The sequence below is a fragment of the Schistocerca piceifrons genome, chromosome 8, assembly GCF_021461385.2.
Source record: "Schistocerca piceifrons isolate TAMUIC-IGC-003096 chromosome 8, iqSchPice1.1, whole genome shotgun sequence".
Taxonomy (NCBI): Eukaryota; Metazoa; Arthropoda; class Insecta; order Orthoptera; family Acrididae; genus Schistocerca; species Schistocerca piceifrons.
In genome coordinates this window covers 460,895,910-460,922,393 of record NC_060145.1, presented here as the reverse complement: position 1 = coordinate 460,922,393, position 26,484 = coordinate 460,895,910, and positions in this window count along the sequence as shown.

Below are 26,484 nucleotides of genomic sequence, written 5' to 3'. Positions count from 1 at the left end.
AAATTTTCGTCCCCCTTTACATACTGCATTACCCTTTCAATATCCTCATACACTTTCTCTATCTGTTCATCTTCAGCTTGCGACGTCGGCATGTATACCTGAACTATCGTTGTCGGTGTTGGTCTGCTGTCGATTCTGATTAGAACAACCCGGTCACTGAACTGTTCACAGTAACAACACCCTCTGCCCTACCTTCCTATTCATAACGAATCCTACACCTGTTATACCATTTTCTGCTGGTGTTGATATTACCCGATCATCTGACCGGAAATCCTTGCCTTCCTTCCACTTCACTTCACTGACCCCTACTATATCTAGATTGAGCCTTTGCATTTCCCTTTTCAGATTTTCTAGTTTCCCTACCACGTTCAAGCTTCTGACATTCCACGCCCCGACTCGTAGAACGTTATACTTTCGTAGATTATTCAATCTTTTTCTCATGGTAACCTCCCCCTTGGCAGTCCCCTCCCGGAGATCCGAATGGGGGACTATTCCGGAATCTTTTGCCAATGGAGAGATCATCATGACACTTCTTGAATTACAGGCCACATGTCCGTGGATACACGTTACGTGTCTTTAATGCAGTGGTTTCCATTGCCTTCTGCATCCTCATGTCGTTGATCATTGCTGATTCTTCCGCCTTTAGGGGCAATTTCCCACCCCTTGGACAAGAGAGTGCCCTGAACCTCTATCCGCTCCTCCGCCCTCTTTGACGAGGCCGTTGGCAGAATGAGGCTGACTTCTTATGCCGAAAGTCTTCAGCCGCCAATGCTGATTATTTATCAAAATTTAGGCAGTGGCGGGGATCGAACCCGCGATCGAAGACGTTTTGATTATGAATCAAAGACGCTACCCCTAGACCACGTGATACATTACCCGTGTTAAAATGGACCGTTTACAAATTGCGGAAAAGGTCGATATCGTGTTGATGTATGGCTGTTGTGATCAAAATGCCCAACGGGCGTACGCTATGTATGCCGCTCGGTATCCTGGACGCCATCATCCAAGTGTCCGGACAGTTCGCCGGGTAGTTACGTTATTTAAGGAAACAGGAAGTATTCAGCTACATGTGAAACGTCAACCACGACCTGCAAGAAATGATGAAGCCAAGTAGCTGTTTTAGTTGGTGTCGCGGCTAATCCGCACATCAGCAGCAAACAAATTGCGCGAGAATCGGCAATCTCAAAAACGTCGGTGTTGAGAATGCTACATCGACATCGATTGCACCCGTACCATATTACTATGCACCAGGAATTGCATGGCGACGACTATGAACGTCGTGTACAGTTCTGTCACTGGGCACAAGAGAAATTACAGGACGATGACAGATTTCTTGCACGCGTTCTATTTAGCGACGAAGAGTCATTCACCAACAGCGGTAACGTAAACCGGCATTATATGCACTATTGGGCAACGGAAAATCCACGATGGCTGCGACAAGTGGAACATCAGAGACCTTGGCGGGTTAATGTATGGTGCGGCATTATAGAAGGAAGGATAATTGGCCCCCATTTTATCGATGGCAATCTAAATGGTGCAATGTATGCTGATTTCCTACCTAATGTTCTACCGATGTTACTACAAGATGTTTCACTGCATGACAGAATGGCGATGTACTTCCAACATGATGGCACATAGCTCGCGTGCGGTTGAAGCGGTATTGAATAGCATATTTCATGACAGGTGGATTGGTTGTCGAAAGAACGTTCACCGGATCTGATGTCCCCAGATTACTTTCTGTGGAGAAAGTTGAAGGATATTTGCTATCGTGATTCGCCGACAACGCCTGGCAACATGCGTCAGCGCATTGTCAATGCATGTGCGAACATTGCGGAAGGCGAACTACTCGCTGTTGAGAGGAATGTCGTTACACGTATTGCCAAATGCATTGAGGTTGACGGACATCATTTTGAGCATTTACTGCATTAATGTGGTATTTACAGGTAATCACCCTGTAACAGCATGCGTTCTCAGAAATGATAAGTTCACAAAGGTGCATGTATCACATTGGAACAACCGAAATAAAATGTTCAAACGTACCTAAGTCCTGTATTTTAATTTAAAAAAACCTACCTGTTACCAACTGTTCGTCTAAAATTGTGAGCCATATGTTTATGACTATTACAGCGCCATCTGTCACAAAGCGAGAAAAGTGGCCCAACTAAAACATTCATATTTCTTTACGTACTACACGAATATGTAATAAAAAATGGGGTTCCTTTTTAAAAAAACGCAGTTGATATCCGTTTGACCTATGGCAGCGCCATCTAGCGGGACAACTATGGCGCCATCGGGTTTCCTCCTTCAAGCTAGACAATTTTCGTTCTTTTTAGTTTTTTCGTTTGACACTTATTTCGTAAGATGTTTGGCCCGGTCACGATCAATGGACCACCCTGTATTCTCAGGTCTGACATTTGTTACGTATTGTACTTTATTGTAGCAACCGCGTATATATAGTCGTTTAGTTGTGTTGTTGTACATGCTCCTCTAGATAATTTATTCACACTGTCGAGAAAGAGAGATGCGCAACCGGAATAGAAATTTCATAAAAGCTATCAGAACGAAAGCAATAAGACTCATTTAGTGTCTGTCTATCGTCCTATCATTATTCTGTTGGGTGGAATAAGAAATTTGGGTTCAAATGACACGATTTATATTGTTATATCTCCTGTTTTTTCATCCTCTTTGTGCGTACGGTAACAGTTTTTTGTCAGTGCACTTTGTAAAAAGATATTAGACAGTGTGTAAAGGCATCTTAGAAGTGATATTGTGTATTAAATTTATTAATAAAATTATTTTTGGAAACTTAAAAAAATTCTGGGATTTCACTGTTGGCCAAAATGTTCATCCTGCAATAACAACGTGAGTCCATAATAATTTCTAAAATCGGATATGCAACGTCGTATTTCAGAGTTCTTTATTTTATTTTCGAAATTTAGATAACAGACACAGTTAATTTTTAAAAGTAATGAAGGTATGCTATATTCAATTACATGGCCTGTTAACAGTTTATTGTCTCTCCTGACAAAATTACTTTTTCGGAACAACGTTGTTTTCGCATCTAACGATTCTTCTAGAGTAGAATCATTCTTTCTATATTTACATGGTATCGAAATAAAAAACTTGTACCAAATCGATTTTACGTATATTACAGTATCCAAAATTATACCGATGATTAATCGTTTACTAAACAGAACTTAATAGTATCACACCAGAATCACGAACTGTCAAAGGATGCAACGACGTTTTGGTGAGGGAACTGACGAAAATGTATTGTTAAGTGAATTAAATGAGCATGCAGCCATTAGTACTCTATTGGATCCAAGGTTTAAGTACCTGCATTTTCAAGTAGCAGCAGCATGCACGTGAAGCATTCAATAAGACAGAACTGTCGTTTATGAGCAAGCGGATGCTGCGTCGTCTACGACTTTGGGAAACCTCAGACACAGCTAGTGCACAGCCGCAAACAGAGAAAATGAAACGCACCAAAGTGGAAGTATATCTTTATTTGTCAAATATTGCTACGTCTTTAAAAAGCGACCAATTTGTGGAAAAGGAATAGTGCATAGTTAGAGTTTATTTTCAGTAGCTGGAGCAAGTATGAGTCATAACTGAAAGAATCTGTTTCCTAAATATATACTCCAGTTGCTCCTTTAGGGCAACCTTCCAAAAGGTTACTTTCTTGTGTAAGGATTGTCGTTAATAAAGAAATAAAAGTACTTTCTGTGTTTTATTCGACTATATAAGCAAAAAAATAAAATAGCGTACGAGGTCTGTTCAAAAAAAGTCGTAATTTCGCGACAATGAGGTCTCGGCGGAGGTTCGAGTCCTCCCTCGGGCATGGATGTGTGTGTTTGTCCTTAGGATAATTTAGGTTAAGTAGTGTGTAAACTTAGGGAATGATGACCCTAGCAGTTAAGTCCCATAAGATTTGACACACATTTGAACATTTTTCGCGACAATGATGCGTTGGAGCGAAATGCGGTTGGCATCCCTGAACACTCCTGTGTCTAATGTTTAATTGCCGGAAGTTTTATTGTTGTACGTCTGTCAGTTACTGTTCAGTGCCGTATCGAGTAGAGCGTTGTCGCACAGGTTGCGACTTTCGAGATGGCAGAGTTAGAGGAGCAACGCATCTGCTTTAAATTTTGCTTGAAACTCAAGAAAAACTTTACAGAGACGCACTAAATGATGCAGGAAGCCTACGGTGATGAGTACGTAAGCCGTACTCGCTGTTAACGAAAGGTTCACACGGTTTAAAAACGTCCGGACGGAATTTAAAAGATGATCCTTGTCCAGGACACCCTTCGACATCTACCGATGACGCTCATCTCAGGAACTCAAACTGTGCATGTCAATCGAAGACTGACTGTCCGCGAGATCGCAGAAGAATGCAACATTTCAGTAGGATCATGTCGTGAAATCCAGACACATCATCTTAGAATGCATTGTGTTGCCGCCAAATTGGTCCCACGGCTCTTGAACCAAAATCAGAAAGACCACCACCTCGCAACCTGCGGAGAGCTTTTGGATCGCGCAAATGAGAACGAGATGTTAGTTATGAGAATCATAACTGGTGATTAGACGTGGGTCTACGGTTATGACGTTGAGGCGTTGAAAGGACGAAGATTCGCAATGATAGACGAGATACAAGAAAATTCACAAACGGCGCTTAGCGCGATCCAACAAAGGCGCACCAAGACTGCTTCCGGAAGTGGAAACAGCGTTGTAAGCGGTTTATTAGCTGTGGGGGAGAGTATCTCGAAGGAGACCACGCACAACAAGTAAAAGATGGCTAAAGCTCCCGAATATTTTGTACAGACCTCGTACATACTCAGTATTACTTCATTTGCATAAAAAAGTAAAACAGTATGGAGATGACCGAGCGAGTGGCGCAGTGGTTAGCACAATGGACTCGCATTTGGGAGGACGACGGTTCAATCCCGTGTCCGGTCATCCTGATCTAGGTTTTCCGTGATATCCCTAAATCGCTTCAGGCAAATGCCAGGACGGTTCCTTTGAAAGGGCACGGCCGACTTCCTTCCCCATCCTTCCCTAATCCGATGAGACTGATGACCTCGTAATTTGGTATCCTTTCCCAAATCAATCCAATCCAGCATCGAGATGGGTAGGTATCGGTACTTTTGTAGTACTCTGAAGAGTAGTATCGCAGGACGACTTGAGCATTACTCTCATACGAGTAGACATCGATACTTGGATGGTATCAGAACACCCCTCCACGGGAGGAGGGCCTCTCGCGGTGGACTCTGCGCTGTCTCCTATCACAGAGCGAACACACAGCCATGTGACAGAGTGTCAAGAGGTGGCGCGGAACTGTACCCGCGCGCCTGTTTGCGAGCAGTGGCCGATAACCCGCTGACGCCGGCGGCAGGCAGTTGTTTGTGCGCGAGAAACAAAGAACGCCTCTGACCCTCCGTGGGCTAAGTTAAGCTGACGCAGGGCGGGGTCGGTCCGTTTTAGCTCTCAGTACCCGTTCGGCAGTACGATTCTTGCACGGAAAGGACCCACTCAAAGTGTCGCTGCATTCGCTGGTCTTTCGCACGACTGTAACAAACACAGTGTACTGCTTATGGTGTACTAAGTTGCTGTCACGCGTTTTCGAGAACTCGAGGTTCGAACTTTTTGCAAGATTCGATTAGAGTGCTGGAGCACGAGCAGCCTAAGTTACTCTATCATCCTAATGCAAAAGACAATGAGTCTACAATTTCTAATGCCTTTTTATTCTCATCTTGCACCAAACACTTGTTTCGCTACAACGCATAATGTTTTTCGGAAACGAACACTTCTTACAATCATTGTGGTACATTTGCCGTGAGCTACACTACTGGCCATTAAAATTGCTACACCACCAAGATCACGTGCTACAGACGCGAAATTTGACTGACAGGAAGAAGATGCTGTGATATGCAAATGATTAGCTTTTCAGAGCATTCACGCAAAGTTGGCGCCAGTGGCGACACCTACAACGTGCCGACATGAGGAAAGTTTCCAACCGATTTCTGATACACAAACAGCAGTTGACCGGCACTGCCAGGTGAAACGTTGTTATGACGCTTCGTGTAAGGAGGAGAAATGCGTACCATCACGTTTCCGACTCTGATAAAGGTCGGATTGTAGGCTATCGCGATTGCGGTTTATCGTATCGCGACATTGGTGCTCGGGTTGGTCGATATACAATGACTGTTAGCAGAATATGAAATCGGTGGGTTCAGGAGGGTAATACGGAACGCCGTGCACGATCCCAACGGCCTCGTGTCACTAGAAATCGAAATGACAGGCATCTTATCCGCATGGCTGTAACGGATCGTGCAGCCACGTCTCGATCCCTGAGTCAACAGATGGGGACGTTTGCAAGACAACAACCATCTGCACGAACAGTTCGACGGCGTTTGCAACAGAATGGACTATCAGCTCGGAGCTCATGGCTGACGTTACCCTTGACGCTGCATCACAGACAGGACTCAACGACGAACCTGGGTGCACGAATGGCAAAACGTCATTTTTTCGGATGATACCAGGTTCTGTTTACAGCATCATGATGGTCGCATCCGTGTTTGGCGACATCGCGGTGAACGCACATTGGAAGCGTGTATTCGTCATCGCCATACTGGCGTATCACCCGGCGTGATGGTATGGGGAGTCATTGGTTACACGTCTCGGTCACCTCTTGTTCGCACTGACGGCACTTTGAACAGTGGACGTTACATTTCAGATGTGTTAGGACCCGTGGCTCTACCCTTTATTCGATCCCTGCGAAACCCTACATTTCAGCAGGATAATGCACGACCGCCTATTGCAGTTCCTGTACGGGCCTTTCTGGATACAGAAAATGTTCGACTGCTGCCCTGGCTAGCACATTCTCCAGATCTCTCACCAATTGAAAACGTCTGATCAATGGTGGCCGAGGAACTGGTTCGTCACAATACACCAGTCACTACTCTTGAACTGTGGTATTGTATTGAAGCTGCATGGGCAGCTGTACCTGTACACGCCATCCAAGCTCTGTTTGACTCAATGCCCAAGCGTACCAAGGCCGTTATTACGGCCAGAGGTGGTTGTTCTGGGTACTGATTTCTCAGGATCTATGCACCCAAATTGCATGAAAATGTAATCACATGTCAGTAATAGCATAATATATTTGTCCAATGAATCCTCTTTTATCATCTGCATTTCTTCTTTGTGTAGCAATTTTAATGGCCAGTAGTGCATAATCGACGGTGTTATAGGGCGTATGTGTTTGCGTTGTATACGCTGGATTAGTTCCTGCACGGAGTACCTAAGAATTGACCTGTTTGAGTTTATCTTATGCCACCGAAGCTCAACCGCGATTCGGCTCAACGGGAACAGTTAAATTATTTGCAAGAGTACACTTGATGGCGGAAGGTAGCTTTCCGACATTAGCTGTGAATAAAGTCAACCACAGTGGCAGAGACTGACCGCTTTTTATTTCTTATTGTCTTGCTGCCAAGGAGCGTCATGATCAGTCATTAACTGTCTTATTCCATTAAGATACAGGGGGAAACCTGACTATCTTCGTAAGTGTCTTAACGCGGATACAAACTGGTGCGGTGGATCTGTAGCATATTCGGCCTCGAGTATGTCCATTACGTTGGTGCATAAGTTCCCAACGTTTTTGTTTCGCACGTTGGTATTCCAGTTGCTATGAGTTTATTTATCGACTGTCACTTTTTATTTGTAGTTCACTGTTGCTATTTGAGTGTACATATCGTCATTTTGTCATTTGGAGGCAGTAAGTGGTGCTGTGAACGCTAGAACTTCGAACACACTAATTTTCAAGCACTTGCTGGCACGACGGGTATCAGCAACAGGTGTCAGACTGTTACTCATTCATCAGTTATCAGTTACCAACGCATGTGAAGCGACGAGAAGAGTTTTTGCTCCATGTCCCACTGAATATATTAAATAATCTCAAACATGTCATTACTTGACGGAATATATCCTTATCTGGCGGACGAAGCGAAGTTGTTTACATACAAAAGATTTTTCAGCTGCTAAGGCCGGTATTACACTATCAAATTTCTTTGTCCAATATCTTTGTCCAATATCTTTGTCAAAGATTTTTGATAGTGTAATAGGGATCTTTGACAAATGTCGTCCAATATTTGATCAAATCTAGGCCGAGGCCGTATATTTGATCAAAGAAATCGCTTGTCTTCTGTTCACTGCAATGCGAAATGTTACCACGCGGAGCGCTAGCATCGCTGCAGCGTTCTGTCGTCTGTAGTGTTTTTATAACCATTGCCGGTAAATACAATTGGTGTGTGCCGACAACTACAGAATTAATAGAGATGTCTGAAGCTTATGAGGCGCTTTACAACGTGAGGCACCCTGAATACAAAAATACATTAAGAAGATTGGAGACCTAACCTAACATAACCCTCTCCTGTAGCAAGGAATCGGAGTGTTATAGTGAGCCTGTCTTCTGAAGATATAGCAGTTCTTAAGTGAAAATTGTGCTTTGTGATATGAGGATACACTTCATTGAGCACATACAGAAATGTATGCTCATCCATTCTTAAGTAATTGATGTACGACTTGACGTCTTCCACTGTAAGCTCACGTAACAAGTTTTGTTGAATGCTTTTATCGTGTCGTCGTAAAACCCACGGCTTCACCCAGATTAGATTAGTTTTTCGTTCCATAGATCCGTGCTGAGGAGATCCTCGTGGATGTGGAACATGTCGATTTTTTTAAAGCTGAAATAAAAATACTAATAGTATGAATAAATACAATACATCATTTGTTTCTATTAAAAATTTCGCCAATGGAGTAGAAGGAGTTGGCCAGTAGTAAGTCTTTCAGGCCCCTTTTAAACTGATCTTTATTTCTAACTAAATTTTTTATGTTTCCTGGGAAATTATTGAAGATGAGTGTTCCTGAGTAGTGGACCCCTTTTTGAACTAAAGTAAGTGTTTTTAAGTCCTTGTGCAGATCATTTTTGTTCCTGGTATTGTATGTATGAACTGAGTTGTTTGTTGGAAAAAGAGATATATTATTTACGACAAATTTTATTAAGAAGTAAATATACTGAGAGGCAGTAGTTAACCTGCGAGCCGGAAGTATAGTGAGACTCTGTCATTTGGGCCTACGAGAGTTATAGTTTTTTTTTGTTTGTTTCTCATGCCTAGATAACTGTACAAACATATCGTTGCATGTATTGTAATAATCATTACATATAATGATCCACATGCAACAATATCTCTACGGAAGTATCTAGGCATGAAATACAAAACAAAAAAAGCTAACCTGCAAATCTCGTACGTCCAAACGACAGTCTCACTGTACTTCTGGCCCGCGAACAATTTCATTTTCTTTCTTATTTTCCCCCAGTACCAATGCAAGAATCTGAAGTACCCAGTTCTTTGAAGAGGTTTCTGCAGGAGGTCCGTGAATTTACTCCACAAATAATACGTATTACACGCTTTTGGACCTTGAAAACTTTTGTTTGACTTCAAGATTTACCCCAAAATATTATCCCATATGACATTATGGAATGAAAGTATGCAAGCTTTTTCATTTTTATGTTGCCTATGTCTGCTAACACTCGAATTGCAAGTACAGATTTGTTAAGGCGTTTCTGCAGTTCTGTGGTGTGCTCCTTCCAACTGAATTTATTATCAAGTTGTAATCCCAGGACTTTTAAGACTGTCAACCTCGTGTGTATGGTTCCATTTTTTCCCCCCACTTCTTTTCCGCATGTGCACACAATGCAGTTGGAGTACGTAGAACTACTGCGGTTAATAACAAGTTGTTGTCAGCCATCTTGAACTTTGACGAAAAATTTGATGACAGTGTAATACCCCTTCTAGCGCTACGTCAAAGATCTTTGTCCAATATATTGGACGGAATATTGGATCACATCTTTGATCAAATATTGGACAAAGAAATTTGATAGTGTAATACCGGCCTAACATAACACAGTATCTTAGCAGCTCAAGAACATCTGGCACGCAGACAACTCTGTGAAGTGACGAGATGTTTGTGTGTGTTAGCCAGATAAAGATTTATTCTGTCAGTATGTAAGTAGATACCATTGAGAATATATAAATACACAAGATACATAAAGGGGCACAGTAAGATAATTTAATCTTCTGGATATGAACAGTAGGATTCGGGCTATAACGTTACTGGTACACACTGCAGAAAACATTCTCACGATTTCACATCCAAAACACTAAAGGGAGGAAATGTTACGTTGCTACTAAAACTACTGCAAATATCATTCAAAAGAAGTCGTAAATTGTAGGTTTTGCATTAGTTTATTACAATTATTAGATCTCCAATGGTATATTACATATAAAATAAGTACAAAATGTTCTGCTTTGTACCCTATAATGACAATTTTACTGCTCAAACTGTTATTGGCAAAGAAGTCATTTATATTATGCACTAGTTACAAACTGTTATAATTAGTATAACTCCAAGAGTAGTTTACACTCATGAGTAGAGATATTCTTCTTTAGACGCTATCACCACAATTTCAGCAAGACCTGGCTCGTCGTTTCTTCCACTGTCAGCCAGCGATTCTTCCTCGCATTACTCATTTTCTCCTTCAAAGTCTGGGTCTACATCACTGCCATCTGTACACCTGACATTATATTCTTCAACAAAATGTTCATCTTCACTAAATTCTACATTGTCTGTCTCTTTACTAGCTTCTTCAAGCAAAATCAAACTCAAACTCAGACCCAATTTATATTGTGCTAATTTGAGTAGCAAAAGGCGGTATTAGCACTGAAGAAGGGCACTGTAACTGCTTGATATTTCACCAAAGAAGGCACACTAAGATAAATTCTAAGCGATACAACAAATATGCCGACTATTAGAAAACAGGCACAGCATTACTAAAGTACGAAAAGTGCACCAGTGTCAGCAAACTGCACACTAAATACTGCATGCATGTTGGCCATGAATATACTCAAGAGCACGTGGCCGCCGATGTTTTTAGATAGACACGAACCACGGCGAGATACCAACTGCAGTTTTACGAGGGTTTAGTCATCTAATAATAATTGAAGTATAAGTACATCTACCCCAGCTAAAGACACCGTTATATTAAAATGATATACTGTCTTTGCATGCGGCAACAATAAAATAATAATAGATGTACTGTTTTAGTAATGCAAGGTATTTTGATACTTTCTTTAGTGCAAATCTTTAGGAAATGGTACGATGATCTATGTAGTTGTTGCATAAACACAAATTGTAGCACTAACACAAATACATTCTTTAGATGTAGTATTGACAATAGTTTCCACAAAATACCGATTCATTTTTTCTTCTAATCCGGGTCCCGTACTTTGATTTTGAAAATATGATCACCGTATTATATGAGAGACGCGGATCTAAGAACCTCGAGAGTGCAAACCAATTGAAACGATTCCAAGCGAACATCGTATTGTCCTTGACAAAAGTCCTATTACATACCACACCGAATAAGCTGCGGAAATAGCACGAGGACTGGCTCGCATTTATCGGGATTCCTTGGTGCATCGACTAGTTCTACTGTATCGGAAAAGAGAACAGGTCGTACCTGTCTACAAAAAGGCTGAAACAACGGACGCACACAATTACAAGCAAACATCGCCAACATTAGTCTCTCGCACGTGTCCATAGCAGAATGCGAGCTTCAACGTTGTCACGTTTCTACAGTGAAAGAAGCTACCTGAGAAAAATCCGCGCGGACTACCAAAAATCTTCTCCTTTGAAACACAGCTCGCACTATTCACCCACAATTTTCTGCATACAGTAGGCTCAGCTGTACACGAGGATTCCATCTCCCTATGTTTGCGACAGGCGCTCGGGAAAGGAAGATAGGTTAGGCTTTAACGTGCCGTCGTAGACGGGTCCGTTTTAGGGACGGTGTGTGAGCTGTGATTGGGGAAGGATGGCGGAGAAAATCCACCTGGGTCCTCTCAAAGGAACCATCCTAGTATTCGCCGTAAGCGATTTAGAACAATCACGGAAAACCTAAACCTGGATGTCCGGGCAGAGATTTGAACTGTCGTCTTCCCGAATGCGAATCCAGAGTGTTAACCAATGCGTCGGTGAAATTCAGTCAACGCTGTGGCAACTTTCACTTGAAAACCACATGTGATAACATGAAATAAATAAATGTCGTGTGACTAGGGCCACCCGTCGGGTAGACCGTTCGCCGGGTGCAAGTCTTTGCATTTGACGCCACTTCGGCGCGTCAGTGGGGGTGAAATGATGATGAGCAGGACAAAACAAGACCCAGTCCCTGAGCGGAGAAAATCTCCGACCCAGCCGGGAATCGAACCCGGGCCCTTAGGATTGACATTCTATCGAGCTGACCACTTTTTTTTTTTTTAATCTCATTTTTGTTCGTTTTCGTTCGTTGTATCTGCTCGGGGCGGACGTCGAAAGACACCCACATCAGTTCGTTGTTGATCCAATAACTCATTTTTTTTTATTAAGAGAGCAGCTAGCCCTCTGACCAAACACGCTGAGTTACCGTGCTGGCTATCCACTCAGCTACCGGGGGCGGACGATAACATGAAGTATCTTCACAAGTATGTTACTTTTTGACACTTTCTCAGCCTCAGTCACGTATATAATCCAGTATTTACCGATTGGGGCGTGGTGCCACCGTCACGTGCCTAGCTGGTAGTAGTAGTAGTTGTTGTTATTGTTGTGGTCTTAAGTCCAGAGACTCGTCTAATGCAGCTCTCCACACTTCTCTGGATGACTGGCTGATCTGGCTTTGTAACATCAAGCAAAACAGCATTGTTTTGCTGGCAGTGCGAACGGCTGAAAGAAAGGGGAAACTAAAGCCATGAATTTTCCGGATGGTATGCAACTTAACTGTATCGTTAAATGACGATGACGTCCTTTAGGGTAAAATATTTTCTGTCTTTGGGCCTTCGACGCGGGTTCGGCCTTGTTATGACGGATTTGGCAGTGTTAGCTGCAGAGAGTGGCTGGATGCCCTTCCTGCCGCCATCCCAGGACTTAAGTAGTGCACCCCAGCTGTCTGCCATGAAATAATGCGAACGAGTCCAGATTTCTGTGAGTCGCGTAACTGAGGCGGGACGTGGGGACCAGCCCGGTATTCACCTAGCGGGATGTGGAAAACTGTCCAAAAACCACATCGAGGCTGGCCGGCACACCGGCCCTCGTTGGTAATCAGCTGGGGGGATTCGATCCGGAGCCGACGCACCTACCCGAGTCCCGGAAGCAGCGTGTTAGCGGTCTCAGGTACCCTGGCGGGTCGCCTTTAGGGTAACACAGGCCAGAGGTAACACAGTCCCACATTTGGATCCCCGGGCGGGGACTACTCAGGAGGACGTCATTATCAGGAGAAACAAAACGGGCGTTCTACGTATCGGAGCGTGGAATGTCAGATTCCTTAATCGGGCAGGTTGGTTAGAAAATTTAAAAAGGGAAATGAATAGATTAAAGTTAGATATAGTGGGAATTAGTGAAGGTCGGTGGCAGGAGGAACAGGACTTCTGGTCATGTGAGTACTGGGTTGTAAACACAAAATAAAATTGGGCTAATGCAGGAGTATGTTTAATAATGAATATGCCAAGATAGACACGAAGAGCCCACGCCTATACACAGTACTATAAGTTTATATGCCAACTAGTTCGGCAGATGATAAAGATACTGAAGAAATATATGATGGGATGAAATTATTCAGATAGTTAAGGGAGTCGAAAATTCAACAGTCAGGGAGGGTTGGAATTCGGTAGCAGGAAAAGGAAGAATATAGGTGAATATGGACTAGGGGTAAGGAATGAAAGAGGAATCCGCCTGGTAGAATTTTGCACACAGAATAACTTAATCATAGCTAACACTTGGTTTAAGAATCATGGAAGAGGGTTGTATACGTAGAAGAGACCTGGAGACGCCGGAAGGTTTCAGATTGATTATACAATGCTAAGACGGAGATTTAGGAACCAGGTTTTAAATTGTAAGACATTTCCAGGAGCAGGTGTGGACTGACCACAATTTATTGGTTGTTAACTGTAGTTTAAAAGCGAAGAAACTGCAAAAAGGTAGTTATTTAAGGAAACAGGACTTGCATAAACTGAACAAACCAGAGGTTGTAGAGAGTTGCAGAGGAAGCATTAGGGAACGATTGACAAGAACAGGGGAAAAGAACACAGCAGAAGAAGGATGGGTAGCGTTGAGAGATGAAATAGTGAAAGCAGCAGAGGATGAAGTAGGTAAAGAGACGAGGGCTATTAGAAATCCTTGCGTAACACAAGAGGTATTGAATTTAATTGATGGAGTAAATATAAAAAGGCAGTAAAATGAAGCAGGCAAAAAGCAATACAAACGTCTCAAAAATGAGATGGATAAGAAGTGCAAAACGGCTAAGCGGGAATTGCTAATGGACAAATGTAAGTATGTAGATGTATATATCACTAGGGGATAAGATAGATGCAGCCTACAGAAAAATTAAAGACACCTTTGGAGAAAAAAGAACCATCTGTATGAATATTAAGAGCTCAGATGGTAAACCAGTCTAATGCAAAAAAGGGAAAGCTGAAAGGTGGAGTACATAGTGGGTCTATACAAGAGCGATGTACTTGAGGACAGTATTATGGAAATTGAAGAGGACGTAGGTGAAGATGCGACGGGAGATATGATGCTGCGCGAAGAATTTGACAGAGCACTGAAAGACCTGAAAGTAGAAACAAGGCCCCGGGAGTAGACAACATCAGTTAGAACTACGGACAGCCTTGGGAGAGCCAGCCATGACCAAACTCTTCCATCTGGTGGTCAAGATGTATGAGACACTCGAAATACCCTCAGAATTTAAGAAAAAACTAATAATTCCAATTTCAAAGAAAGCAATTACTGACAGGTGTGACAATTGGCGAACTATCAGTTTAATAAGTCACGGTTGCAAAATACCAACACGAATTGTTTACAGGCGACTAAAGAAGCTTAGAGAAACCGACCTCAGGGAAGACAAGTTTTACGAACTGTGACCTTTCTGACAGGAAATCACGAATCCAGTCGCACAACTGAGACGATACTCTATAGGCACGCAATTTAATTACAAGTCTCCTATAAGGAACGGTGTCAAAAGCCTCCTCGAGATCTAGGAACGTGGAATCAATTCCCTGTCGATAGCTCCCATTACTTCGTGAGAATAAGCAGCTAGCATTGTTTCACAATTACGATATTTCCTGAATCCATGCTAGCTGTTTGTCAATAAATCGTTTTATTCGAGGTGAGTCATAATTAAAGAACAATCTATATATTATGTTCCAAAATCCTTCTGCAAATCGAGGTCAGCGCAATAGGCATGGAATTTAGTGGATTATTCCAATTTACTTTCTTGAGTATTGGTGTGACCTGTCCAATTTTACAGTCTGTACGTACGGGTCGTCGAGTGAACGGCTGAGTACAGGATATCGCAAGAGGAATTGTCAGTATTCAGAGATATGACAGGGACACTCATGCGAAGCAAAAAATGTTATATGGACGTATGTCTTTTTCCGAATGATGTCCCGTATAGAAATGTAGTGTACACTTTTTTGGGCTAGTGGCTTGCGCGTATGTGTCCTACTCACCCAACATCTTTGACGTTTTATCCTAGCCCAACCTACCTCGTTGCTTTCAGTCTCTTTCCTTGGAATGTGGTTCTACTGGCCTGTTGAAAGCGCAGCGTTGCGAGTGAAGTAGTGCGAAGGATTGAGGATGTATTAGATAGAAGCATCTATGAACTGTGTTTGTACCTACGATCGCCAAAACGCCATCCATGTAATCGAGTGAATAATATGCGGATATGGTGTAGGATTACAGCTTCTGTGGAGGCATTGCTCCTGCTCCTGTCGAAGAATACCGCAGGCTCTTCCTGACACGTTTAATTCCTGATAGTAGAGTGTTCACCGGAATTTTTAGTACCCTGAACGTGTAGTTGAACAACCTGTGCAGTAACAGCAACACGTGGTGGAAATGGTACAGCGTAGATCTACTGCTACGAGCGCACGGCACACCTTTCTACACGTATCAGAGTCCCACCAACACGTGCGTGGCGAACATTACACGCGGATGACTTGTGCCCACTATGCATACAGGGTGTCCACAACCTCCACATTGCCGACAGCTCCAGACGAGTTGAATTTTCTCACTGGTTACATAACACTCGTAATTTTCTCCTATTAATACCATTCAGTGATGAATCCACGTATACACGCAATGGAATAAACAATACAATTACAAATCATTGATGGGCGCAAGAAAATCCAGACGCTGCATTTCGTTTTTCGATCGATGTTGGGTGCGGAATGATCGTTAACACGTTGATACGTCCAGTCATTTCAGAAGAAAGAATGAAGGGACAGGGTTACTTGTATTTTTTTGGAAAATTCGTTTGTTTGTAACCTTGAGGACGTTCCTTGGCCATTGGGACTGTAATGTACTTCGAGCATGACAGAGCCCCTCCACATTTTATCAGACGTGTGTGGGAACATCCCAACCGCACTTTCCCTAATAGCTGGATTGGTCGTGGTAGTACCATTACCTGGCCACCAGGATCACCAAACCTTACACCGTTAGAGTTTCGTTTATGGGGTTGGATGAAGTCTGAAGTGTACAATCGAAAGGTGTGCACACGAGATGAACTGCTTGGTGGCATCACGGAAGGTGTTGCCCGCATTAGGGAACGTGCAGAGGCACTCAGACAAGCAACACAACATGTTCTCCCAAGAGTGCACAAATGCATTGAAGTCAACAGTGGGATATTTGAACATTTATTGTGAACTCTACAACAGCTGCAATGCCACGTGTACGATGATGCTTAGCGGTGAATGTGTTGAAAATAGGTATTCTTCAGTTGATATTGTATGAAATTCGAGTTGTTTGGGCTCTGAGCACTATGGGACTTAACACCTATGGTCATCAGTCCCCTAGAACTTAGAACTACTTAAACCTAACTAACCTAAGGACAGCACACAACACCCAGCCATCACGAGGCAGAGAAAATCCCAAATTCGAGTTGTAACGTTTACCAATCGTTGTACGTGTGTGAATCTGACAGTGTATTGAATAATACTGATAATAAATAAACAACGTACTTTAAATGTGTTCTATCTCGTAAACCATTCGGAATAGGCCATATGTCCATATTAAGTCTTCTGTTGCAAATGATCGTTCCCGTCAGTCCCTGAATATTGACCCTGTATGATTCCTAGGTATGGAGCTATTGTACACCATACTCCGAAGGCTAGTAATTAGTGCACAATCTGGGACTGGAAGACTTGTCTTTGTCAAGTGGTTTAAGCTGGTTCGCTACACCGAGGTTACACGTCATTCCTCTAAGCCCTTCATTACACAACAAAAGATACAACTTTGGATACGATACCTGTCCAGAAGAACTACGTGTTAACTTCTAGGGTATGACAAGTCCTGCTGTAGAAAAATCGCTTTGTTCTACATACTAGCGCCGCCCTCTCGGGTCATCCTAAAGTTAACATATAAGAAAATTAAGTGTCCCTTGCCTGTTACATTCCGGCAACCTCGTTTCCATATCTTGAACGACTCATGAAATAAAAGGGGAGCAAGCCTTTAATTGGTTCACCGTGTATATTGAAAAGGTAAGGATCCAAGTCTCCCGTTCAGTATCTCCAAAATTAGACATCTATCGAAACAGAATGCAGTTAACAGAAATGAAAAATATTAAATGACGCGATAAAAAATAGTAGGTCACATTAATTCTCGAACATGCGCGCTTATGATAGGCTGACGAGAAGTCCCGTATTATACAGGATCGTCCTTTATTTAGTTAAGTATCGCGTTGTCACGAAAAAATACATATGGGACGTATATTGTCCCGTCTTTAATCAACCGTCCCGCATATTTTGAAATAGCATGTTTTTAAGTGACTTGTAGCATGACCAAATCAGGAATGGTCATACGCAAAGAATAAAGAAAACACACTCTTTGGTTACACCAAACTGAACAAGGTCTATAATTTTCAGCTCCCTTACATCTCAAGGTAACTGCTGCGAGAGTTTACAGCTCATCCCTGTGTTTGTGCTAGCTCTACCTTGCACTTATGGTACTGCAGAAATGATGTATGAACTGCTGACAAACGTGTTAGTGTCGAAGCCGCTAAGAAAATATTCAACTAAGATCCATTTTCTCCATACTTCATGGAATAACTTCAATAAAATTCCGTTTGAAAATATCGAACTCCTGAATGACATATATTTTCCTGCAAAATATAACAAAAAAGATTTTTCAGAAACTACTCACGACGAAACTTCAGGGGAAATTAACATTGAAAAATGTCGTTGTGGTCTTCATTTCAAGGATGCAGCTCTCCATGCTACTCTATCCTTTGCAAGCCTCTTCATCTCCGAGTAACTACTGCAACCTACACCCTTCTGCTTAGTGCATTTATCTCTTGGTCTCCCTTTACGATTTTTACCCTCAACGTTTCCCTCCAGTATTAAATTGGTGATCCCTTGATGCCTCAGAACGTGTCCTACAACTGATTCCTTCTTCTAGTCAAGTTGTGCCACAAATTCCTCCCCAATTCTGTTCAGTACCTACTCATTAGTTATCTGATCTACCAATCTAATCTTCAGCACTGTTCTGTGACACCACATTTCAGAGTTTTTATTTCTTCCCCATGGATTTTAATTTCTACTCCAAATATTTCTTTCCTTTCCTTTACTGCTTGTTCAATGTACAGATTCAATAACGTAGGGTATAGGCTACAAACCTGTCTCACGTCCTTCTCAAGCATTGCTTCCCTTTCGTGCCCCTCGACTCATCAGGTTTCTATACAACCTGAAAATAGCTTTTCGCTCCCTGTGCTTTACCCCTGCCACTTTCAGAATTTGAAAGAATGTATTCTAGTCAGCATTGTCAAAAGCTCTCGCTAAGTCTACAAATGCTAGAAACTTAGGTTTGCCTTTCCTTAACCTAGGTTCTAAGACAGTCATCAAATGAAAAGCCACCAAATGAGACAGAAGTGATATCTGGAATTCCCCAGGAAAGTATTACAGGCCCCCTGCTGTACCTAATCTATATACACGATTTAGGAGACAATCTGAGCAGCCCTCTCAGACTGTTTGTAGATGAGGCTGTCATTTACCGTTTTGTTAAGTCATCAGAAGATAAAAACCAATTCTAGAATGATTTAGACAAGATATCTGTATGGTGTAAAAAGTGGCAGTTGACCCTAAATAACGAAAAGTGTGAGATTATCCACATGACCACTAAAAGAAATCCATTAAATTTCTATTAGACGATAAATCACACACATATAAAGACTGGCAAATTAAACTAAGAAGCTAGGTTTTACAATTACAACTTAACTTCGCATGATCACATAGAAAATGTTATGGGGAAGACGAACCGAAGACTGCCTTTTATTTTCAAAACAGAAGATGCAGCAGGTGTACTAGTGAGGCTGGCTGCACTAGGCTTGTCCGCCCTCTTGCTAAGGTACAACTGCGCGGTGGGGGATCCGCGTCTGGTGGCATTGACGGATCATATAGAAAACCTCCAGAGAAGTGCAGCTCGTTTTGTATCATCGCGAAACAGGGGAGGGAGTGCCAAGGATATGATATGCGAATTGGGTTGGGAAAGGCGTTTTTTATTGAGGCGAGATCTTTATCGATCAACAAGCTCATCCAACGGACGCGAAAATATTTCGTTGACGCAAACTTACACAGCGAGAAATGATCATTGTAATAAAATAAGAGAAATCAGAGCTCGCATCTAAAGATTAAAGCGTTAGTTTTCCCCCGCTCTGTTCGAGAGTGAAACGGTAGAGAAACAGTCTGAACCCTCTGCCAGGCACATAAGGTAGAAATGCAGAGTACTCACGTAGAAGTAGATGTACACTGTTGGCCATTAAAATTGCTACACCAAGAAGAAATGCAGATGATAAACGGGTATTCATTGGACAAATATATTATACTGGAACTGACATGTGATTATATTTTCACGCAATTTGGGTGCATAGATCCTGCGAAATCAGTACCCAGAACAACCACCTCTGGTACACGACCTGCAACATGCGGTCGTGCATTATCCTGCTGAAATGTAGGGTTTCGCAGGGATCGAATGAAGGGTAGAGCCACGGGTCGTAACACATCTGAAATGTATGGTCCACTGTTCAAAGTGCCGTCAATGCGAACAAGAGGTGACCGAGACGTGTAACCAACGGCACCCCACACAATCACGCCGGGTGATATGCCAGTATGGCGATGACGAATACACGCTTCCAATGTGCGTTCACCGCGATGTCACCAAACACGGATGCGACCATCATGATGCTGTAAACAGAAGCTGGATTCATCCGAAAAAATGACGTTTTGCCATTCGTGCATCTAAGTTCGTCGTCGAGCATACCATCGCAGGCGCTCCCGTCTGTGAGGCAGCGTCAAGGGTAACTGCAGCCATGGTCTCCGAGCTGATAGTCCATGCTGCTGAAACGTCGTCGAACTGTTCGTGCAGATGGTTGTTGTCTTGCAAACGTCCCCATCTGTTGACTCTGGGATCGAGACGTGGCTGCACGATCCGTTACAGCCATGCGGATAAGATGCCTGTCATCTCGATTGCTAGTGATACGAGGCCGTTCGGATCCAGCACGGCGTTGCGTATTACACTCCTGAACCCACCGATTCCATATTCTGCTAACAGTCATTGGATCTCGACCAACGCGAGCACCAATGTCGCGATACGATAAACCGCAATCGCGATAGGCTACAATCCTACCTTTATCAAAGTGGGAAACGTGATGGTACGCATTTCTCCTCCTTACACGAGGCACCACAACAATGTTTCACCAGGCAACGCCGGTCAACTGCTGTTTGTGTATGAGAAATCGGTTGGAAACTTTCTTCATGTCAGCACGCTGTAGGTGTCGCCACCGGCGCCAACCTTGTGTGAATGCTCTGAAAAGCTAATCATTTGCATATCACAGTATCTTCTTCCTGTCGGTTAAATTTCGCGTCTGTAGCACGTGATCTTGGTGGTGTAGCAATTTTAATGGCCAGTAGTGTAGCAGTGTACGCCTGTCTCCTTGCTGCACACGACGACGGAGCCTGGCACGAACGCCTCACTTGTCTGAGTTTACACACCAACAGCCGCTTCCGTCCTCGCTGATTTTGAATTTTAGCTCGTCTCTCTCACACTTCTGCCGAACGTTTCGACGCAAACAGTGACAAACATTGTATCACCGTACCGTTATTTTTTCAAGAGCATTCTAATACCGTTGGCAAAAGTATATCTTTCCGTTTAAGAAAATCATATTTGCTTCAATACATTTGTTGATAGAAGATTTAGTATTTATTTGGTCACTAACTGCTATGTTATTTAACCAAAATTCATTAAAAATGTTGTAAAATTTCGTGCCCCTGTGCTTTCTATCATTTGCGGAAAACCTCGTTCCGATACCTGGAGTCGTCCACGAAATACAAGGAAAGCAAGCCTTAGGTGATTTAGACTGTATCATCGTGCAGTTGGCAGCGGTTTCTGAGAGATTCACGGCTGGGAGCCCCCCTCACTTGGAGACACCGCCTGCCGGTGGAAGCCGCTGACTAGCTGGCCTGCATTTGGCGCTGACTCGCTGACCTGGATGTCCTGCTGACGCTTCGCATTACAGTCGCGACCCGAACACGAGGGCGCATGGCTACGCTATCTGCATCCCACCTCCTTAACTCCTGCTCTCGCCCTCCGCGCTAAAAACTTTCGCTGTTGCTCGCGGGTAGACCTCAGCCGAGGACCTGACAGTCGCTCACTCACCTTGTCAGCTGAGGCAGAGTTACCTCGCATTATCTTCTTTCGTAGCTTTTTGCTTCCACGAAGAGTTTGTTCTACTCGTTTACACGAAGAAGTTATAAAAATGGTTCAAATGGCTCTAAGCACTATGGGACTTAACATCTGAGGTCATCAGTCCTCTAAACTTAGAATTTCTTAAACCTAATTAACCAAAGGACATCACACACATCCATGCCTGAGGCAAGATTCGAATCTGCGACCGTAACAGCAGCGCCTAGAACCGCTCGGCCACAGCGGCCGGCGAAGAAGTTATATATTAATGGTTTTCATGAAGTAGGTCATCTTTCACCTAGACGAGATTTTACGTTTCAGTAGACTTAACTAAAGCATCGAAAAGCTTTTGGAAAAATTCCCAGAGGAAAATACCTTCAGAATATCATTACAAACTACAAGCTTGACGTGCTTATGGCGTTTCTTTTGGCGAGCATAAAAAACAGGACGAGTGGGACTAGAAATCACGCTCTCATGGTATAAAATTAGTTGTGTATATACACGATAATAATAATAATAATAATAATAATAAGATATAGTCCGTAAAGTATAATTTATGGAGAAATTTCACAGCCTTTCAAAATAAAAACAGGTGAGGACCTAACCCCAATTCTTTTTAATAGTGTATTAGAAGAAACAGTGACAATTTGGAACGAAAAAGTTATTGAACTCGACATCTCACCTATAAGTTTAATAAAAGGAGGTTAGAAGATCAAAATGATCTGTCTTGCATTTGCACATGATTTTGCTACACCTTCCGAAAATGTGGCATATGCTATAACACAAATAAATCTCCTGGAAGAAAAGCCAGCAGACCTGTCTTAAGAATTTCTGCAGAAAAAACAAAATTTGCAACAAACCTTAAGAATGCTCCAAAATTCCTGAAAACAGATATTGGCTAAAGAGAGAGCGTAAAAAATTCAAGTATTCAGGGTAGATAATCCAAGAAAATGCTTCGGAAAAATCTACAATAGAGGAAACGTTGCATATGGTGTCACTAACGACCTCTACAATAAAAGTGCCTCTCGAAAAATGCAGAAATAAGGCATTACAACACAGTCGTGAAGCCAGATGCCTACATGCAAGAGAATGCCTGGATATAAACATTTAAATAAATTAGAAGTACTAGAAAGACGAATTATAAGGAAAATATTAGAACCACAAAACGCAGAAAAAGATTGGAAATTACGAAGTAATGTTGGAAATATACCAAAATATAGAAAATATTTCAAACGTAATGAGAAAAAGAAGACTAATTTCTTTTGGACATTTATTTCAAATGGAAGCCAGTAGATTAACTAACAAGATTTTCAAACATTTGTGGCGCAAGAAGTCCACAGCAGGCTGTGTCAACGGAGTAAAAAAGATTTAGAAAGAAACAATATGAAAACAAAAGATATAAACAACAGAGAAGTCTTTCGGGGAAAAGTACTGCAAATGGAAAGAGTCCAAGGCAGGGTAGCTAAAAAGACTGGTTCAAAGCGATCGCAAGACAGAAAGAAGAAACATAGCGAACAGATGAAAGCATACTGGAAGAAAAGAAAAGAACAAAGAACGGAGAATTGAAATTGGAATGTGGTTCTCAGATTGCCTATTCTCAGTAAAATAATAATAATAACAATAATAATAATAATAATAATGATAATAATAATGTCGTGTGGCTCAATGACTTAGAGAAGTCTTTCTACTGGACGCCATTTCGGCGACTTGCGTGTCCCTAGCCTGTTCCAGTTTCCCAGCTCGGGAAAGGGGAGCTACGGTGTAACATTCAATTCGAACCTCGTGTTGTTCCTGGAGATTGCTCACACCGTTGAGAACTGGAGGGTCCGACCGAGACTCGATCTCAAGACCTATCGGTTTCCAGAGACGCAGTTTACCGCTAGACCACCAGGTCTGGCACGTGTATAATTCTTCAATAGGTTTTCATTACCGTGTTTGTGATTATCAAAATATCTTTTGACTACATTGACTTAGAAGCTTAAACTAAACTGTTTACAACACTAAGGGATCGTGCAGCTTAGTATCTGACGTAAATTATAACTTGATGCGTCAACCGGTTCCTGAGAAAAAGTTGTTCTGAAACTTCCTGGCAGATAAATACTGTGTGCCGGACCGAGACTCAAACTCGGGACCTTTGTCTTTAGCGGACAAGTGCTCTACCACCTGAGCTACACAAACACGACTCACGACCCGTCCTCACAGCTTTACTTCTGCCAGTACCTCGTCTCCTACCTTCCAAACTTCACAGAAGCTCTCCTGCAAAACTTGCAGAACTAGCGCTCCTGGAAGAAAGGATATTGCGGAGACATGGCTTTGCCACAGCCTAGGGGATGTTTCCAGAACGAAATTTTCATTCTGCAGCGGAGTGAGGAAAGGACGGGAGTCGTGCTTGGGTAGCTTAGATGGTAGAGCACTTGCCCGCGAAAGGCAAAGGTTCCGAGTTCGAGTCTCGGTCCGGCACACAGTTTTAATCTGCCAGGAAGTTTCATATCAGCGCACACTCCGCTGCAGAGTGAAAATTTCATTCTGAAAAGGGGTTCTAACAGTAGGACAGACAGACAAAAAAGTGCTAAGGGTTCCGTTTCTTGTGATTGACGTACCAAAAAATTTGTTCAAATGGCGACCTTGTTCGATAAGGCACTGTTTGGCAAGCACGGAAACAAGCAGTAGAAATTCTCGCCGTGTACGACCGGGCATTATGTTGCTGAAATGTAAGCCAAGGATGACTTGTCACGAAGGGCAACAAAACGGGCCGTAAAATCTGGTGGACGTATCGGTGCACTGTAAGGGTACCGCTAATGACAACCAGAGAGCTGCTGCTGCTGCTACGAAGTGAAATGGTACCCCAGGCCATCACTCTTGGTTGTCGGCCGTGTGGCGGGCGACAGACAGTATGGTAGGCCACTGCTGTCGGGGGCGTTTCCAGACGTCTTCGGCCCGGAATCTCACTGACTGGAGCAGAATTGTCTGCCGTGATGAGTACCTATGACCAGCGGAGATATGTCTGAAGACGCCCCAGACAACAGTGGGGTGCCCGCCATACGACCAGACAACCAGAGTGATGGAGTGATGGTCTGGGGCATGTAATCGATATATTATGTTGATCTATGTCCCATGTCATTCATATCTTTTGGAAACACATAAATACGTCGCTGCTCGAATGCCGTATGTTAATCACTTTCACAGCATTTATTAATTTAATTAATCTATATTGCTAATAATAGGAGTAATCTTGGAGCAGAATACATCATGTCAACTTAAAAAGTTTCGTTGGTCGGTGCTAAATAATTTTGTCGTTCGCGTTTATGTTCCACTGCGTTTAATTTTACAGGATAGCTGTGGGGTAGTTCTGTGTCGTGGAAATATTCAGGAACGTAAGTTCATTAGTGGTGTCCACATACTTGCCCAGAAAAAGGGAAATGTTGTAATGTGCTTTACATAGAGTTTCGTATTCATCTGGGATGGCGATGTGCTTCCACGCATGTTGAGTGATTTCGCTGGACGCACCACTCTCGGTTCGCCTCCGTCTGCAGCTACCACTGGGATAGCCGGTGTACCGCCTAGGGCTGGTGATAAAGTATCGATATATTTATACTTTCTTCAAAAAATATCGTTTTGAACCGGCGATATTTCTCACCACGTTACATCATTATCGGAATGGCAATATCAAGTGCCGATTTTCTTATTTTTATTATATTCTTTCGCAATTATCCGTAAATACACTCCTGGAAATTGAAATAAGAACACCGTGAATTCATTGTCCCAGGAAGGGGAAACTTTATTGACACATTCCTGGGGTCAGATACATCACATGATCACACTGACAGAACCACAGGCACATACACACAGGCAACAGAGCATGCACAATGTCGGCACTAGTACAGTGTATATCCACCTTTCGCAGCAATGCAGGCTGCTATTCTCCCATGGAGACGATCGTAGAGATGCTGGATGTAGTCCTGTGGAACGGCTTACCATGCCATTTCCATCTGGCGCCTCAGTTGGACCAGCGTTCGTGCTGGACGTGCAGACCGCGTGAGACGACGCTTCATCCAGTCCCAAACATGCTCAATGGGGGACAGATCCGGAGATCTTGCTGGCCAGGGTAGTTGACTTACACCTTCTAGAGCACGTTGGGTGGCACGGGATACATGCGGACGTGCATTGTCCTGTTGGAACAGCAAGTTCCCTTGCCGGTCTAGGAATGGTAGAACGATGGGTTCGATGACGGTTTGGATGTACCGTGCACTATTCAGTGTCCCCTCGACGATCACCAGTGGTGTACGGCCAGTGTAGGAGATCGCTCCCCACACCATGATGCCGGGTGTTGGCCCTGTGTGCCTCGGTCGTATGCAGTCCTGATTGTGGCGCTCACCTGCACGGCGCCAAACACGCATACGACCATCATTGGCACCAAGGCAGAAGCGACTCTCATCGCTGAAGACGACACGTCTCCATTCGTCCCTCCATTCACGCCTGTCGCGACACCACTGGAGGTGGGCTGCACGATTTTGGGGCGTGAGCGGAAGACGGCCTAACGGTGTGCGGGACCGTAGCCCAGCTTCATGGAGACGGTTGCGAATGGTCCTCGCCGATACCCCAGGAGCAACAGTGTCCCTAATTTGCTGGGAAGTGGCGGTGCGGTCCCCTACGGCTCTGCGTAGGATCCTA